The 14,025-nt window shown below is 44.2% G+C and overlaps 1 pseudogene; it reads left to right on the plus strand.

Annotated features, from left to right (window-relative positions):
* Positions 1-14,025, plus strand: part of LOC136391006 (histone-lysine N-methyltransferase PRDM9-like) — a 45,699-nt pseudogene that overhangs the window by 9,023 nt on the left and 22,651 nt on the right.

A 14,025-nucleotide genomic window follows, 5' to 3' on the forward strand; every position in this document is an offset into this window, starting at 1 on the left:
TACACAGAAGTCAACTCTCCTCACACCAGAGGACACTCAGGGGAGAAGCCCTCTGTTTGCAAGGAGGGTGAGTGAGTCATTAGCATTAAATTATATCTCCACAGCCATAGCTGTTACACAGGTCATACCCCACCTCTGAGGGGACTTCAGAGGAAGTCTACTGACCCCTTACCCTCTCAAGATTGTAATTAGTACAGAAGTAACTGGTTAAACAAGTTATTCACTTTGATGACAAGTGATGAGCTTGACAAACAGTGCCTTAAGTGCTATGGGAATGTCAACACCAATCTCCTCCATGGACTCTTGGCCTACAGTTCTAACAAATCTTCTCTCCATAAAACTATGAAACCCACATATCTCATTACCTCATTCCCCTGTTACTGAAACCAGAAAGTTCCCTGAGGGCCACAGAGAACTCACACTGTGAGATACAGAAGCTCAACCCCTGGAAACATGGAAGGCTGGACTCAGTCTACTTAGGTTACTGCCCAAGGAGAGGGATTTGAGACAGACTTACCAGGAAAAGGGATTTTTTTTACTCCCAGGGAGTGGAGACTTCTCTCCTAGTAGGCTCACCAACCTCCTCCCTTGGCTTCTCTTGGCTCCTGTCCTGGTTTCCTCTGACCTCTGTAGAATCAGAAGTGAAAGCCAGGTAGGATATGTGCATGTGTATGTCTGTGTGCCTGGGTCAGTCTGGGTACCTGGTCTCTCTCACTCTCTCCTCACTGCCCCATTAAGGTGAGAATCTCATGGTGTATACCACATGGACTTCAGATAATTTCACAGTGGGTTTGAGTCTCAGCTCTGCCCTCACCAGCTGCGTGACCTAAGGCAACATTCTCAACTTCTCTGCCTATTTTTTAATCTGTAAAATAGAAATGGTGCCTGACCAGGCAGTGGTGCAGTGCATAGAGCATTGGACTGGGATGGAGAGGACCCAGGTTCAAAACCCCAAGGTCGCTGGCTTGAGCACAAGCTCACCAGCTTGAGTACAGGATTGCTGGCTTGAAGCCCAAGGTCGCTGGCTTGAGCAAGTTATCACTCGCTCTGCTGTACCCTCCAGTCAAGGCACGTATGAGAGAGCAATCAATGAACAACTAAGGTTCCCCAACAAAGAATTGATGCTTCTCATTTCTCTCTCTTCCTATCTGTCACTATAGGTCCCTCTTTCTCTCTCACCAAAAATAATAATAATAATAATTGCTTCTCTCTCTCCACACTCTAAAATGAATAAAATAAACAAATAAAAAGACTGGAATTGCCTGATCAAGGCATATATGGAAGTAGATGCTTTCTGCTTCTCCCCTTCTCTCTCTCTCTCTCTCTCTCTCTCTCTCTCCCCCTCCCTTCCTCCCTCCGCTCTCTGAAATGAATTTTAAAAAAATAAATAGATAAAATAGAAATTGCTACACTGTCAGTCTGTAGGATTGGAGATCTTCATTCCAAACGTTTAGAGTCATTTTGCCTCAGATAAACTCCTTAAAAACTCCCAGTTTGCTCATTTCTAATTTCAACAAGACCAAGTACCTAACCTTGTAAAAATAAGCTCTGCCTGATATATCGTTAGGAAATGGCAAATTCAGACTACTATAGTATGGCACTCACATCTGTTAGAACTGCTAAACTCCAAATATGACAGTACCAATGTTCTCATACATTCACTGCTTAATTCTTAGATGTCCCCTGACTGAGGATTGAGCCTATGACCTTGGTGTATCAGAATGATGCTCTAACAAACTGAGCTACCGGGCCAGGGCATAACCATGAGTTTCATCCAACTATCTCATTAAAGATAGAAAATTCCTTTTTCAGAACCAATAGATTACCACACACAAAACAAATCAGTACAGAGATATAAAACTTACTTAACATAAGCAGGTAAGTGGATCAACTGAGGAAGGAGGGGCACTTCCCTGAGAAGGAAAAAACAAGAAGAATGCAAGGGAAGGGAGCCTTCAGGGGTGACTGAGTCAGCCAGTTATAGATTAACTACTTCCTAGAGTTCTCTGAAAGGGTGCCTGGGGCCACTTGCTACACTGAGTAAAGAACATAGAACTCATCTGAAAATCCCTTCCCCTTTTCTGTTCTCGAAAGCTTTTTTTATTTTATTTTTTTTACAGAGACAGAGATAGCTAGGGACAGACAGACAGGAATGCAGAGAGATGAGGTGCATCAATCATCAGTTTTTTGTTGTGGCACTTTCGTTGTTCATTGATTGCTTTCTCATATATGTCTTGACCGTGGGGCTACAGTAGACCAAGTAACCCCTTGCTCAAGCCAGCGACCTTGGGTCTAAGCTGGTGAGCTTTGCTCAAACCAGATGAGCCCATGCTCAAGCTGACGACCTCGGGGTCCCAAACCTGGGTCTGCCACACCCCAGTCAGACGCTCTATCCACTGCACCACCGCCTGGTCAGGCTCTTCTCAAAAGTTTTTAAGAAACAATGTTTATATTCCTCAATTAAATATTCAAACACTTATCCTCTGATTCTACCTAAGTTCACCCTTTCATCCTGGAGTCATGGGAGTGACTTATACCTCTAGACAAAGGGATCATGAGCCCCTTGCATGACAACCTCTATTCTATAAAAGGTATATAAGATGTAAGAAATCTAACTTTGGGGAGCACGTGTTTGGTTGCCTCTTTGGGGGTCACACTGCTCCACCAGCTAAATAAATCCTACTTCCTTCATCAAGTTGTCTGGGCATTTTTGTCCTCCTTTGATTCCTGCAATAGAACCACTGGCAGTTAATGCACTGTACCCACCCCTGTTCCTCCTGACTGCCACCAACGTGTTCTCAAGACCTAAGAGCAGAGACACAGATGGACACATTTGAAAGGAACCACATTGCACTATAAAGCAAGTGACAACAAACTTCAAAGATTTGAAATTATATAACCTATTTCCTCCTTTCATGACAGTTGACCTTGAAATCATTAGTAACAGATAAAGCAGGAAGTCCTTATACTTACACTTACAAACTCAATTTTAAATAACCTGTAACATACATTGCAATTGGAATTCTAAAATAATTTCAACTGAAATATAATAATTTTAAAAACATTTTGGTGCCCAGACCAGATGGCTCAGTGCATTGAGTGTCCTCCTTGTGAGCCAAGGTTGTGGGTTTTGTTACACATCTCAGCACCTAAGAGAAGTGACCAAGAAGTTCACAACTAAATGGAACAACTAATTGGAAAAATAAGTTCATGCTCCTCTCTCTCTTTCTCTCTCTCTCATATCAATGTAAAAAATGTAAAATCCAATGGAAAAAGTTGTGATAGACCTGCAACATGCCTAGTGCATTTCTCTTAACAGAAAGGAAGAAAAAGAAAAAAAGAAAAAATCTCAGATCTCTCTTTGGATCATTTTTCTATATTTCACCTAGGAAGGACTACCCTTTTTTTTTTTTTTTTTTTTTACCATCAAGAATCTCAATTCTGCACCTCACAGTGTTTTCTTCTCGTTTCTGACTCCCATGGTTCTCCTACAATGAAATCATTTCCTTCTCACTTCCTCAAAACATCTGACCAGCAGTGCCTTGGGGAAACTTCTCCTAAACCTGAACCAGAGGGCTGAGGGGACAATGGACATCTCAGAACACAATGAATTTCTCTAACGTGCAATCAAGCCTATGAATATTGAAGCCTTCTATCAGATTAGACTAAATAGAATGCTGAGATGTTTCGCTGGAGCAGAATAGAATCTCCCATTCACTTTGCTCTCTTTCCCCATCCATATCTAGCTTCCTGCCTACATGAACACAACAACTACTACTGAACAGACACCAGAGTCCTTAGACAGAATCAGGGCCCTGTGCACCCTAGAGGACTTAAAATGAGCACTGGACAAACCCGCAAACCAAAAAGAAGACTTGGCACCAAACACTGGTCTACAGACCCAACTGAGTCTAGGAAACACCAATGCCAGAGACTGACATGGCATCTTGGCCACTAAAGTCCATACATCATGCCCTAGAACTGGAGCTGCTCGTGGGCCCCACACTGGAAACTGGGACATGAGGCTACATGCAAAGTGACCCCTGACCCCAGGTGCACAGCAGAATATGAATTTAACCACAAGCCCTGAAGACAGACTTCTGATATGTAACCAAGACCCCATAACCAAACTTCAGATATTGAGCCAAATGACAGACCCCCACCTGCTAAATGACAGATGCAGGAGCTGAACCGGATGCTCACAATGCCAACACAGCCAGGACTCCATAAAGGACATCTCATGACTCCCTAAGTCCAAGCAGTGAGCTTCAACATATATTTTACTACCAATGTAAATGTAGAATAGAGAAACATCACTAGCAGCCCTACCACATTCTACCAAACCCCACAAAAATAAACCAAGTAACTGACGGAACAGAAATAAAGCTTACCTTAGCCAACACATGTCCATCATCTCAGCTGCAGGACTCTCCAGGACTTAGTGTCCCAGCCATTCATGTCTGGCTCATCAACACTATGGGGGATAAAATAAAAAAATGTCCTTATACTTTGCAAGTTCTAGCAGCTGGGCTAATAATCAAGTAAAATAACAAGGGATAGTCAATGTATAATAAATGCTCAAGGGGAACTGATATTCCCAAGAATACAAGACAATGAGATCATACTGGGTGTATGGAACATTTCAAAAAACTTCCAAGCAGTCATTAACCCCTCAGCAGTTTAGCCAACCTGAATTGAATGACTTAGTAAGCTATTTGGACCTATCAAAGAAAGCAGCTGAGTTATTAGCCTTCAGGCTTCAAGAAAAGAATGCACTTCACTGGTCAGCTAAAGTATCCCATTTCAGGAAGTGTGAACAAATTTTTGTGGACTTTTTTTCCGAAGACAAACACTTTGTTTACTGTCATGATATCAGCAGTCTTCTCAGCCAGCTAGGTGTTACCACTTACAGTCCAACAGAATGGTGGCTATTTCTTGACAGCTCTAAACGGAGTCTAAAATGTGTTCTCCTACACAATGGTAATGTTTATGCAGCGGTTCCAATTGGTTATTCAACTCATCTTCGAGAAGATTATAATGACATAAAAATTGTCCCCAACTTACTGAAGTATGAGGAGCATAACTGGATCATTTGTGTGGATCTTAAAATGATAAATTTCCTGCTAGGACAACAAAGAGGTTTCACAAAGTATATTTGCTTTCTGTGTTTGTGGAACAGCGAGTTCGGGACAAACACTGGACACAGAATGAGTGGCCAAAATGTGAAGCTCTGGAAGTATGGATGCAAAATATTGTGAATGAACCTGTAGTTAATCGAGACAGGATCAGCTTTCCCCCACTTCACATCAAACTTGGCTTAATGAAGCAGTTTGTTCAGGCTTTGAATAGAGAAAGTGAATGCTTTCAACATATTATTTCTGCTTTTCCTGCCTTGTCTTTCGAGAAGATAAAAGCAGGTGTATTTGATGGACCTCAAATTAGAACCCTCATACATGATAAAGAATTTTCCAGAAGATGAATAAGGAGGAGAAAGCAGCATGGCAGTCTTTTGTGGCAGTTATTCAATACAAAGAAGTTCCTTGGCAACAAAAAAGCAGAAAACTATGAACTTCTGGTTCAAAGGCTGCTGTTGGCTTTCCAAGACGTTGGATGTAACATGAGCATTAAGATTCACTTCCTGAACAGTCACTTTGATAAGTTTCCTGAAAATCTTGGAGCTGTTAGTGATGGCAGACTACTACTGGAGCATCAAACGAGATTGTCCTCAACAAGTACACAAATGCAAGAGCTACAAACGCAAATTTTTGCCTGAATGGAATTTAAATAAGTTTTTCACAAATTTTTGAATTAAAATAAGTGTTTTTAATATGTTCTATTTGGAAATTGTAGACAAATTCTGATGCAATCATATCTTTTAGTGTATTAGTGTATTTACTGCATTATATAAATTATTATATTTTCACAAAGATGAAGCTCAAGAAGACATTCTACTTCATTATGTTAAACTAAATGTTGAAAATTTTACAATAAGATGAAAACATAAAATCTTAAATTGCAAAAAAAACTGTAGCTTACAGAGAAAAACTAATATCAGATTTGAGATCAGCACACTCGAATTAGGTAAGAACAAGTGTATTTGTGGATGCATCACCCCTCACCATATATTATAAAATTAATAACTGCCTTTCTTTTATATGTAACCACAGAGTTAAGAAATGATAGATACGTGAATTCCAAACTGCCCTCTTGATGTTCCGCTTATCTGTCAGACCTCACCCTTACTGGACTATTGCCCCTGAGACAGAGAAATTCCAAAAAGCTGACAAGCCGCCCCAAGGAGGGGCTCCAGACATACTAGGATTTTTGATTCAACACCCACATGCTCGAAGCCCCCCAAGGAGGAGTACTCCGGACATACCAGGACTTTTGTTCAGTATCCCCTCAGGCTCTCCCAAACACTATATAACTCGCCCCTAGTCTGTAACTGGTGCTCTTCTCCCCCAGGAGAAGTGCCTGGCAGGGTTCCTTTCTTCCTTTCAATAAAGCCTGTTACTCTGGTCTTTCGGACTCCCATGGATTCCAACAATTTTTATAGAAATTTTTTACAGTAACAAGGAGAGGAATTACCTGTATAGCTCGTTAGGTCCTTAGATTGATGGGTAGTGTACTAGGAACTGGAAGAGGCTCATGGGGTGAGATTAGGTTAATATTTGGGGTGAGATAGATTAGGATACAGGTTTTTGTTTAATTAGTAGGGAGACACATATAGGTGTTGGTCCCTCACCCCTGATTGGGTGAGGCAGGCTGAGAGGTGAATAGAAAATAGGACAAAAGGTCAGTTTTGTCTTTCTGTTTCTGAGCTCCAGATAATCAGGGTGGAGGAAAGAGTTGTCCTTAGCAGCAGTGGGAGTTGTCAGGATCACGGTGTGTGGGCCTGTCCACGTGAAAGTTAGTCCTTGGCTGATGAAATGCTGGAAGTGCCTCTTGGATAGTCTTTGAACAGTTTGCTGAGTAATCTGTAAATTCTACAAGTACTTAGAAAAAGGGTGGTTACATTTCTACACTTTGCAGTTAGAGTTTAAGTCCTAGTGATCACTGCTGTACGGTATTTTTCCCCACCGAGAAAGAAGGAAGGGGCTGGAGCCATGAAGTGTAGAATAATAAAAGGCTTTATTGAGTACAGAGCGCATCCCACCCAATGAGGTTCCCTGGCCCCGAGGAAAGATGGAGGCCAGGGAAGTTGCAAGGATTAAACCACGTGAGGGATATTTAAAGGGTTCCTAGGGTGGGCGAGCTAATATGACGTGTTGAAATCTCACCGGCTGGCAGATGGTTGCTTTTTTTTAAAGGGCTCCTGGGAAGTTTCTTTTGGCGTGCTTGGTTGTGGGCAGTCCTAGCCAAAGTTCACGGGTCTGTGTTCCCCATGTGACCATCCCCCATTATCCACTGACCTTACATTCTGACCTTTTGTGTTAAATAGAATAGGGGCGCCGTTTATTCATCTGGTATTTCCTGCTGATTAGGGGCATTTTGGGGAGGGGAGATTGGCTGGTGGTGGTTTTGAGGGGTGACAGGAAGAACATCTGTTTGGCAGTGACTGGAGAAACTTTGCGGATGTGGTCCTGTAAGGATTTTTTTTTAAAAAGAGAGAGGAGTAACAGGGGGATTTGCAGGGTTTAGCCTTTTGGTGAGCTGGAGATGGATGGAGTCCAGTGGTTCCAACTGCCAGTGGTCCTGTATGAAGGCAAGCTTGAGGCAAAACTGCATATCAGGAGTGGCGTAAAAAGGGGAAAGAAGGGAGTCTCATCCATTCCCATAAACAAGACCTGTGAGAAAACTAGAAGTCCAGGGTGTGATGGCAAAACAGAGAAGGTAGCCCTCATGTCTAAAAGAAATGAGATGGACTTACCAACTAGTTGCAACATATCCTGGGTTCTCCGAGTCCAGGCCGTGTCCTAGAAGTTTGAGCAATGCACCCATCTGGCTGGATTGGCCTCCCATTCACGCGACTTGTCCTCCACATAGAGGCACTGAGGAAAAGCCTTTTGCCCAAGAGGGCAATTGCTCTGCCAGTGACCGGACTGCTTGCAGTCAGGGCAGGGCTTATTGGGCAGCTGCAAGCAGGGGCCCCGCCAGGACCAGTGACCCTGCTTGCCATACTTAAAGCAAGCTGCTGGGATTTCTTTTTGCAGCTTGAACTTGGGCCGAGCACTTCCTGGGCCTTGCGTCTGTTGCTCTGCCGGCCTCAAGGCTGCCACAAGAGTCTGGGTTTGGAGCATTACCTTCTGCTGCATGCAGGCCTGGCATACAGCCTTGGCCTGTTTCTACTAGTTGGGACTGTTAAAACTTTAAATACCATGTCCACAGGTCCTGGATAGCGGTTTGGGGGTGGAGAATAAGAGAAGGGGGGCTCATAGGGAGCCTGGCACCCAGATCCAGCTGGAAACACTGGAGCCAAAGGCAGGACAGGGCCAGAATTTCCTGCAAGAAAATTGGGGTTGGGCCTTGGTATCCTGCAAACTGATGTAAGAGCCAATAGTAGGTGGAGAAAGGCCTGATGGAGGAGGGACTTAAGGACACAATGAAGAAGGGAGGGGCCCCTGGCCAATAGGGGAGGAGAAAGAGAGAATGGTAGTGGTAAATAAGAAACAGGATTTTGCAAAGGGAGGGGAGGGAGCTCTTGGAGAGAAGAGACCCGAGCAAAAGAGGTCCATAGAGGGCCTAGAGAGAAGTCCTGAGAGAGAGGCACCCCCGGAGGTCAGGTAGGAGGGGGAGAGAGTTGGGAGTCCACAGAGAAGAAAAGATCAGAAGTGGAGGTTTTAGGTGAGGTTTCTCTGGCCAGAAAAAGGGCCTGCATGGTGGAACAGGCGGCACAGAGATTAAGGACGGGTGTGCAAATAATTAGAAGCCATGAATGTAAGATATCTCCAATCAGTTTCCAGCTTTTTTGGCGATAGTTAAATTGGTGAGGGTGTTAAAACCGAAAGTCCCTTCAGGAGGCTAATTCAGTGGGTTCTGTGGCCTGGCCACAGCGGAGTAGAAGAACAGTTTCTTCTTCTTTAGGGAGGGAGCTTCCTGTGCCCGCACAGCTGCCCTCAGTTCTCAGCGTGGTCGGAGTTGAGAACTGAGACATCCCAAAACTCAAGCTCTGGCCACGGACGGATAAGGTAAAGTGGATGTGCTCGGGAAGTCTCCACGGGCACACGCACTTGGAACAGAAAGACTTCCCTGACGTAGCTACGGTTTCTGGACAGGGAGTCTCAGCGGAAAGAACTCAAGGGTGGCTGGAGGCAGGGGACTTACTGTGCTGTGCGCCTAAGTGGACAGAAGGTTGGAGATCCGGGATCTTTCTTGGAGGTGAAGGCAAGAGGAGTGGTCCTTGTGAACTTCAAGTACTCCTAGGTTTCAGCACCAAAATGTAAGATATTTTTCCTTGCTGAGAAAGAAGGAAGGGGCCAGAGCCACGAAGTGTGGAATAATAAAAGGCTTTATTGAGTACAGTGTGCATCCCACCTGTTGGTCAAATAAGTTTGTAAATGTGATATATATGTTTGCTCGCTTGTGACTTGTATTGGGTGTGGGGGACAGGCTGTAAGCAGGCCAGGTCGTTGTAGCCTGGGGTTTGGTTTTGGGACTAGGCTTTTCCCCACACCCTTGAATGATTGTATTATCTGGGTGGTGCACTCTCATGAGGAATCCAATTATGCCTTGGATGGGTGACTTTGTATCGGAGACTTCCTTGTTTGTATATTGGATTAAGGGATTTTGGTTTTCTACACTATAAAGTGGGACAGACCAGGAGCTTGGACACACAGTTCCTGCTATCACAATTGCAGGGGCTTCCCTGATCCCTTGCCCTTCATGGGAAGAGCTGGTTTTCTGCTTTTCCCTTGTCTTCTTTTGTGGTTTGCCTGTCTTGGTGAGACACCAATAAATAGGATGGCCCCCCGTCCTCTGACTCCGCCATTTCTTTATCGTCTTCCCGAATCCAATGGGAACCTGCATGTGAATGGCCACGATGGCGGCTCCTGGCCTTACACCACCCGAAAAGGTTCCTTGGCCCTGAAAAAAGACGAAGGCCAGGGAAGTCACAAGGATTAAACAGCATGAGGGATATTTAAAGAGTCCCTAAGGTGGGTGAGCTAATATGACATGGTCAAATCTCACTGGCTAGCAGATGGTCACTTTTTTCCAAAGGACTCCTGGAAAGTTGCTTTTGGCATACTTGGTTGTGGGTGGTCCTAGCCAAAGTTCACGGGTCTGGGTTCCCCACATGACCATCCCCCATTATCCACTGACCTTACAACTGCTTCTAGCTGGATTTAGCAGCAGGTCCCAGCCTACAATAGACATGAGGCATTGAGACAAGAGGAATAAAGGAGATACTACACATTAAATAAAGCAACAAATTCAGACTGTCAATACCCACAGTAGAGATCTTTGAGAAATAAATAAAACTTAAATATTCAGGCAAGGTATAGTAGATGGTTCTTGTGTTTCCAAGAAATGAGATTGGCTTATTTGCTACATGGAAGAAATACCTTAGACTCCTGAACAATGTCCTTGGGCCCTCAGTGGCAATTCCCAGCATGCTGGCCAAGGTCAGGTCACAGGTAGCTGGAGCAGGGCTAGAAGAGACTGATCTCTCCCTCCATGGAGCAAGGGGGCAGCTTACCTTCTTGTGTCCCTTTTTCCACAGCAAAGATGTGTAAACTGGCGGGGCCATGAAGCCTGGCAGGCTTCAGTTCAATTACCTTTCTTTCCACTCTGCAGCCTTTAAGAGTGTATGCCAAAAGCTGGTATTTCCTGACTTCTTTGGGGCCTTATTTGCCTTTTATGTTACTCTCTTGGCCATTATAGACCTTAAAAGCTATGCTCAGAAGATCTCACTGAGGGGCTTGACTAAGAAAGCAAAATTGAGAACCCAGTGTTTAAAGAAGCCTATTAGACAGAGGAAAGAAAGAATTTGATTGTGGTGGTAGGTGGTTGGAGACTGCAGAGGGTCTGAGTTCGAGCTAGGATGAGACCTCAGGTGGTGAGGGTTAAGGTGATGATCAGATAGACTACAGACTAAGAGTGAAGTTGAGCCTTAGCAGAGAAGACATAATATCCCTTCACAGTGAGGTAGTTAAGAAGGGTGGCTGTGTGTCCCTTGAGGCAGGCAGGGAGGGGCTACAGAGTAGTAAGTTATTTACATATTGTAAGAGAGTACTAGTTTTGAGATTGCATGCTGCTAAATCCTGAGTTAGTGCCTGCCCAAACAGGTGTGGGCTGTTTTTGATCCCCTGGGGTAAGACAGTCCATGTAAGTTGCTGGGCTGCATTAGTGTCTGGGTCAGTTTAAATAAAGGTAAACAGAAAGTAAGAGTCAGGTTGTAGAGGAATGGTAAGGCATCCTTGAGGTCTAGGACCATGAAGTGAGTGGTTTTTGAGGGAATGTGACAGTAACTTGTAGAGATTAGGGACTACTGGATGGAGGGAAATTACTGCCTCATTGATTAGGTGTAAATCTTATATGAGGATATAAGCCTGTGAAGGTTATCAAACAAGAATGATGGGGTATTACAGGGAGAGTCTGTGGGGATGAGTAAGCTTTGATTTAGGAGGCAGGTAATTATTGGTTTAAGGCCATAGAAACACAGTTACACATTAAACAAAAACTTTACATACATATTATGAATTAAGAAATTTAAATGAGTGCACTTTACTTGTTTCAATTCAAATTATACTAGAGATATTTTCTGGCAAAGAGACAAGACAGATTACTTACACAGCTCAATAGACAACTCTTTTTTAAGCTTTTCGAGATGGCAGGGAGTTGCCAGCATAAAGGGGAGGAAGAGAGAAAGCAGATGGATGGACAGTGTGAGCAGCTGGATGGAAAAGAAGGAAGGTCAGAATCTACAGGAGGAGGAGGAGGAGGAGATTAAAGTGCTGGTGGTAGTGCACGTGGTCAGAGGAGTTAAAAAGATTTAGAGCTCTGAGAAGAGGGGAGAGAATGAGGGGGAGAAGGGCATAGCTGTAGCCTGTGAGGAGGGGGGTTGGGGTAAGAAGAAGAGAGGCAGAGCCTGCAGTTTGTAAGAAGGGAGGAGGGGGTTAAAAACACAGTGGAGAAGGGAGGGGCCCCTGGCCAGCAGGAGAGGAGAGAGACTGGTATTTGCCAGTGAATGAGAAAACAGGGTTCAGCAAAGAGTGGGGAGGGGGCTTTCTGGAGGAAAGAGACTTGAGTGAAAGAGATTTGTAGAGGGACCAGAGAGGGGTCCCAAGAGAGGGGTGGCCCCGGGGGTCAGGCAGGAGGAGAAGAGAGTTGGGAGTCTGCAGAGAAGGAAAGATTAGGAGCGAAGGTTTTAGGTGAGGTTTCTTTGGCCAGAAACAGCCTGCATGTAGAAGAACTGGTACAGAAATTAAGGACAGGAGAAAAGGGAGAAGAAAACCTACACATAAGGAATTTCTGATGTCCTCCTTGTCCGGTGGCAAAAGTTGTCAAGGTCTATTGTAATTGAATGTCCCATTTTCAGGCCAATCAGAGTCATTGTCTAGTTTACATTGTGGCCAGGCAGTATGGCAAAAGAAAATGAGTAGAAGACAGCCCGACAGGGTTTGGTCAGATGGCTTTGACTCTGAAGAGCCCATTGTGGAGATCAGTGATCGAGAGAGGGTGTCCCCGCCACCAATCACAATCTCAAAGGAGAAAGCTCTCCTGGGAATGTGGAGTTGTCCTGCCTAGGGGTTGTCACCACCTAAGAAGGAGCTCAAAGAGAATGTGGAGGAATTTGGCTAAGCACTTAGACTTTGGAAATGTGCTGTCCCTGGGACAGAAAAATAGCAAACCCCTCAAAATGTGAGGCTGACCGAAAAAAACCATCTGACGATGGACTAGGGACTTATGGGTTGAATTAAAGCCAACCGGGAGAGGAAAGGGAGAAACTCCTTACCTTTCTGGTCGAGCAGGGGTTCAGGACAGGGACAGATCACTGACCAGTCGACCTACAATTGCTTGTCCAGGCTTCATTTGGACAGCAAAGAGGGATTGTCCAGGTAACTGGTACCCTATCCTGGGTTTCAGCACCAAATGCTGGAATCCATGAAAGTCCAAAAAGACCAGAGTAACAGGCTTTATTGAAAGGAAGAAAGGAACCCTGCTGGGCACTTCTCCAGGGAAAAGGGCTCCAGTACAAGCTAGGGGGACAAATTATAGGGTAAGGGAGAATCTTGAGCAAGTGGGTGTTGAATCTAAAGTCTTGGTATGTCCAGAATGCTCTCCTCCTTGGGGCGGCTGACCAGCTTCTTGGAATTCCTCTGTCTCAGGGGCAATAGTCCAGTAAGTAAGGGTGAGGTGTGACAGATAAGCAGAACATCAAGAGGGCAGTTTAGAATTCCTGGTAAATTCATATATCTATCATCTCCCTTCCTGTCTGTCCCTGCCTCTCCTCCTCCCCTCCATCCCTGCAAAAAAAAAAAATCTCATACACTTTTATTCACTCACAATATACCTATTGTTGTCATTCTTGTTGTTGAGAAAGGCAGGGAGACGGACAGGAACATCAAGCTGCTCTTATATTGCCCTGACTGGGGAATTGAACCAGCAACCCCCACACTCTGTGTTGAGGCTCCAACCAACTAAGCTATCTGACCACGGCTTAATTTTTATTTACTTTTTTAGAGAGACAAAAAGAGGGGGGAAGGAGGGAAGCATTGTTTTCCACTCAGTCATGCATTTCTTGGTTGCTTCCTGTGTGTGCCCTCACCAGGGATCAAACACACAACCTTGTTTCTGGGCACTCTCTTAACCAACTGACCTAATGGACCACAGCCATACATTGTTTTTTTACATACAATTGTTTCTTTTTCTTTGTAGCTTTAATAACATATATTAGAATTCTTAGCCTTTAAAACACTTTAATTTCTAGTGAAAGCTATGAGTAAGGAATTATGCATTTTCCGTTATGCCAGTCTTCACGAGATTGGTATTTATAAACAAATTCAATCTTACCTTGAAATGTATTTACTCATAGCACATTTTTTTTGTATTTTCTTTGTTGCAGTAACATAAGGTTATACTAAT

The sequence above is a fragment of the Saccopteryx leptura genome, chromosome 1 (genome assembly GCF_036850995.1).
Source record: "Saccopteryx leptura isolate mSacLep1 chromosome 1, mSacLep1_pri_phased_curated, whole genome shotgun sequence".
NCBI lineage: Eukaryota > Metazoa > Chordata > Mammalia > Chiroptera > Emballonuridae > Saccopteryx > Saccopteryx leptura.